The following is a 6,050-nucleotide window of genomic DNA, read 5'->3' on the forward strand; positions in this document are numbered from 1 at the left end:
TGTTTCTTGGTTTTTCGGTTCCTTTGTAGTTTCAGGCCACATTTAGATGAATCTGTTTTGCTAAAATACTGGATTTTCCAGTGAAATCAGTTAGGTATTAGCTGTTTGTCAGGCATAACAGAATCACGACATGCTTAAAGCTGCAGTACATTTAGTGAAACAATAATGCCTGTTTTCTTCATTTCCTTAAATTCGGAGAGAAACAAACTGCCAGCCTGGTTATTTGGGTACAATTTTGGAGTATTACTTCTTGGTTGTTTCCATAGGGAGGTTCAATGCATTTCAGGAGAAGAGGCAGTGCAATATCTCAGTGGGAGCAGACAAATGGCAGGGCAGAGAACACACCCAGGAGCAACTGAGGACCACATATGTAAAGAGCAATGTGATTCCAGGGTTTTTGAAAAAGAGAGAATTTGAACTATTCTTTTTGAATTCAGAGTAGGAAATAGACAAGTCTATTAAAAGCACTATGAATAACAATAATAAAAGCAATTGCCTGGTTTTTCATTTGAGGGAAAAAATGATAGGAAGAGAAACATAAAAAAAAAAATAGCAAGAAAGAGCCATTAATATAGATCCTAAGAGCACTACCATGGAGCATTTGCCCGTGGATTCAACTTCTTAAGAACTTTTTTTTTTAATGGCTTTTGAAAGGCAAAAAGATGCCCAGAAACAGAGACAGACAGACAAAAGGAGACCTTCCATCTGCTAATTTATTCTCCAAATGCCTGCAACAGCCAGGGCCAGGGCAGGCTGACCAATCTGGGTCTTCTGCATGGGTGGCATATACTCACTTGAACACTCCCTTGCTACTTTCTAGGGTGTGCCCTAACAGGAGGCTGAAATTGAAAGCTAAGCTGGGACTTGAACCCATGTGTTCTGATACAGAATGAGGAAGGCCTTAGTGGCATCTTAACCACTGTGCCAAATGCCTGCCCCAAAATGTGTCTTTTAAAAATATTTATTGATGTGAATGTGTTGAACAGAGATGATAAAATATTTGTAATGACTAAAGACAAATTTCACTTAGTAAAAAAAATATTTATTGTGAGGGCTGGTGCTGTGGCACAGTGGGTAAAGCTGCCACCTGCACTGCCGGCATCCCATATGTGCTCCAGTTCGAGTCCTGGCTGCTCCACTTCCTGTCCAGCTCCCTGCTAATGCTCCTGGGAAAGCAATAGAAGATGGACCAAGTATTTGGGCCCCTGCGCCCACATGGGAGACTTGGAGGAAGCTCCTGGCTCCTGGCTTCAGATTGGCCCAGCTCCAGTTGTTGTGGCCATTTGGGGAGCAAACCAATGGATGGAAGATGTCTTTCTCTTTCTCTCTCTCTTTTTCTCTCTCTCTACCTCTCTGTAACTCTGCCTTTCAAATAAATAAATCTTAAAAAAGAAAAAAAATTGTTTATTGCTAAAGACTCACAATTTCATGTGATTTTTGTTGCAATTGTTCTAATGGTAGCAATACTATTATATTTTTACATTCACCTCTATTTTGAGCTATCAGAAATCCCTCATGCCAGACTGAAGTTTTTAATTCATTCTATTTTACACAGTACATCAAGGAATGCAAATCATACATAGGAGTTACTGTAAATGCATTCATTCTGGCATAGCAATGTCTTTGTCCTTCATGTATACCAAACATGTTGAAGAGATTAGAAAATGAACAAAACTAAGTAAATGATAATAATGATTTAGAGACAGTGGGCCTTAAAGTTATTGTAATATAATGTCATCATTTTATAGATGAAAATATCAGATTCCAAACAACTGAAATGACTTGTTCAAGGGCCCTAACAGTCAGTGGTGGCCTGGATCAAACAGTAGATTCTGTGTCTAGTCTTCTGCCTCTGCTTATATGAAAAACTCTAATGCACCTGTACCCCCATGGATCTTTCCATTCCACATTCTACTCAGAAAGGCTTCTTTTAATAACTGAGCCAAGTGCCTGGTAAATGACAAAATTAGACTTGTTTTCTTTAAAACCTCTGCCTTATATACTTCACTGACATTTGCATGCAGATTCTCTTCAAATGGCTGGTAATAACTGGATTTCTCCTCCTTGATTCCCATGCCAAAATAAGAGTAGAAATTTTATTTTCACTAGGGCCTTTCAAATTCTAAAGAATAGGATGAGAAAAATGGATGCATCACTGGAATGAAAATGCCAGTTTCTTCTTTCCCTCTTCTCTGGGAACTGTAAGGATAGCTTGTGTTTGGGCCACTACCAGAATAAATGAGGAGTGATTGTCAAATAGCTGAAGCTCACAAGTCAACCTCTGGCATTAACTGCAGCCAAATAATTTTTTATCTCATTGCAAATAGTCTCCCATTGGAACACTCAGAACACATAATCAAAAATACGATGAGTTAATTTCCAGTGAGTTGAAAAATTTATTTCCAAATTTGATACTGAACATTTGTTGGACATCTAGCAAAACATTTTAGCACAATATGATTTAGTTTCCTCATCAGTAAAATGGATATGCCCTGTTGCCTTATTTGGATATTGGAACAATTAATGATAAATTCACTTCTTTGAACATCTGCGTCTGTATTAGAGTTGCAGGCTAAATACTATAACCAAGTGAAGTGTAAGCCACTTTTTAGCACATTATATTATAATTCCATGGGAGCCATTAAATACAGCCATTGTGGAAGACGGTATGGAGATACCTCAGAAATCTGAGACTAGATGCATCATATGACCCAGAGATACCACTTCTGGGAATTCACCCAAAAGAAATGAAATCAGCATATGAAAGAGTTACCTGCACCCCTATGTTTATTAGAGCTCAATTCACAAAAGGTAAGATAGGGAATCAACCCAGACATCCATCAACTGATGACTGGATAAACAAAATGTGATATATCTAGATAGATAGATAGATAGATAGATGATTGATAGATAATGGAATACTACTCAGTCATAAGACAGAATGAAATTCTGTTTTTTACAACAAAATGAATGCAACTGGAAATTATTATATTTAATGAAATAAGCCAATCCCCAAAAGACAAATACCATATGTTTTCCCTGATCTGTGGTAACTAATAGAGTATAAAAAAATGTAATGTGTATGATCAAAGTCGACATCTTGAGATTTGTTGATTGTTTATAGCCCTGGTCTCTGCTGTTGAAGAACAGTGTTATTTTCTGTTTACTATTTCTTGAATTCCTTACTTAGTGTAGAGCTAATCTTATGATTATTTTTTTATTTATTTTTTATTTAGTAAATATAAATTTTCAAAGTACAGCTTATGGATTACAATGGCTCCCCCCCCCCCATAATTTCCCTCCCACTCACACCCCTCCCATCTCCCGCTCCCTCTCACATTCCATTCACATCAAGATTCATTTTCAATTATCTTAATATACAGAAGATCAATTCAGTATATATTAAGTAAAGATTTCATCAGTTTGCACCCACACAGAAACACAAATTGTAAAATACTGTTTCAGTACTACTTATAGTGTTACTTCACATTGGACAACACATTAAGGACAGGTCCCACATGAGAAGTAAGTACACAGTGACTCCTGTTGTTAACTTAACAATTTGACACTCTTGTTTATGGCGTCAGTAATCTCCCTAGGCTCTAGTCATGAGCTGCCAAGGCTATGCAAGTCTTTTGAGTTCGCCGACTTCCGACAGGGTCATAGTCAAAGTGGAAGTTCTCTCCTCCCTTCAGAGAAAGGTACCTCCTTCTTTGATGGCCCCGTTCTTTCCACTGGGATCTCACTCGCAGAGATCTTCCATTTAGGTCTTCCTTTACTTTTTTTTTTTTGACAGAGTGTCTTGGCTTTCCATGATTATAAAATAAACTGAAAGTAGATCATTGTAAAAATTAAAGAAAGGGAGGCAGAGGAAGGTAAGGGTGGGAAGAATCACTATGCTCCTAAATTTGTATATATGATATACATGAAATTTGTTCACCTAAAAGCTAAATAAATCAATTAATGAAAAAAAGTATGATGATGCTCTCCCTGAATTGTATGATATGTTGTCACCTTTGTAAAAATAGATATAACATTAGAACATAAATTTGAAAATGTCCTTGGTTGGCACTGTGGCTCACTTGGCTAATCCTCCGCCTGTGGTGCCGGCACCCAGAGTTCTAGTCCCGGTTGGGGAGCCAGTTCTGTCCTGCTTGCTCCTCTTCCAGTCCAGCTCTCTGCTGTGGCCCAGGAAGGCAGTGGAGGATGGCCCAAGTGCTTGGGCCCTGCACCCGCATGGGAGACCAGGAGGAAGTACCTGGTTCCTGGCTTTGGATCGGCGCAGCTTGCTGGCTGCAATGCACCAGCTGCAGCAGCCGTTGAGGGGTGAACCAACGGAAAAGGAAGACCTTTCTCTCTCTCTCTCTCTCACTGTCCACTCCGCCTGTCAAAAAAAAAAAAAAGAAAGAAAGAAAGAAAAAGAAAAAAGAAAATGTCTTAATACATAGTCCATATTCATAAAGTCTTAAATACTTGGAGATGAAATGTTGAAAATAATATTACAGGTCTAGGAGAATTTACCAAAAAATAGTCCCTTCTCTTTAAATCTGTTAAATTATCTAATAAGAATTCTTTAGATTATTCATAAATCTTGGAAAGTAACAGAAACAGTTAAAATACCATATGAAATCACCTTAAGTTAGTACTAAACATTGTGAAGTGTATTTGAAAGAGTAATGTGCAATATAATTGGCAGGGCATTGAGCATCATAGTCAGACAGCCCTTGTTCTCCATTTTTATTGCTTTGTTTTCTTTTTACAAACAGAAGTTAGAATGGAAAGAGAAACCTATATAATATTTTCAATTTGTAGAACCATCAGGGCATGAAAAATGAAAACCCTAATTCCTAATTGTGAGCAATCCAAAAGGTTTGACAGGGGCTGTGTCTGTCTAGTTCTCAATAAAAGAAACCAATTTGCTAGTGAAGAGATATGTCTACTGCATATTTTAGACCTCTGGAACTTTGCATTGTTTACTTAAATTTGCATGGGCAACTCTTCTAATCCAAAGAAATTTAGATGTAGCAAGTGTGAAGTTAATCCAATCAACTTTTGTTGACTGAATAAGTCATTCAGTTCCCAAAGTGATTATCTGATAAGATCCTGTGGCTTTGTTGATAAATTCATCTAGATATGAATGTGAAACTCAGCAAAATGTGATTAAGTTATATTAACCTTTTTTGGGCATCTGTATGTTATTAGGTGCATACATACTGTAGACAACTTGTTTTTATTTGTTTACCTTATGAGGACTAAAACATCTGGTATACCTATTTAAAAGAAAAAGTTACATTTGATTGCATATACTTGATATTGTGTAAAGTCATGTTTTCCACACTTGGATAGCAAAAGTCCCAGATAAGATTAGTCTAGAAAGGAAAGGCTGAAACTATTTATCTTGCAATACTAAAATAAAAAGACAGTTCTTCACATTTATATTCTGTACTTAATCTGGAATGAATAAAAACTTATCAATCTTCCTATTGTACAGTGTTCTCAGTAGGCATTCAATAACTTATGCTTAACTTCCATTTTTTCCTGAATTCATTATTCTCTTTCTATTCATCTGTCCTACATTATTTGAAACATCTTCACTTGCCATGTTGAAAAAATTGCACTTGTGTACTTCTGAAGGACGGATTTTAATTTCTTGAGTTAAAAGACTATAAACAAATAGGAAGAGACATAGTTTCCTAATTGTTTTAAAATTTACAAGTCTACTTGTCAACAATAGAAATACTATTTCATGTTATGAAAGTCGATACTATTTCATCTCCTTATTCCTACTCCTCTCTACTTTTAAATTTCATTATTACCCCACCTACTTTTCAACTGTACTACTTTTGGCATGGTGTTTATTAAAGTTAAAGTCTTGCTGATTCAGTTACCCATTAATGGATATTTCCTTAGTCATCCAAAGATCATAAAAGCTTTGACATGACCAGTTCTAGGGATTCCATCAAAATTTAGCCAAGACTTCACTCAGTTGAAGGTTGCATGTGCTCATGGATGTAATAGTGTCATTGGTTCATTTAATTAATCTTTATTGA

Source organism: Oryctolagus cuniculus, chromosome 6 (genome assembly GCF_051225735.1).
Source record: "Oryctolagus cuniculus isolate XC-2025 breed Fujian yellow rabbit chromosome 6, ASM5122573v1, whole genome shotgun sequence".
Taxonomy (NCBI): Eukaryota; Metazoa; Chordata; class Mammalia; order Lagomorpha; family Leporidae; genus Oryctolagus; species Oryctolagus cuniculus.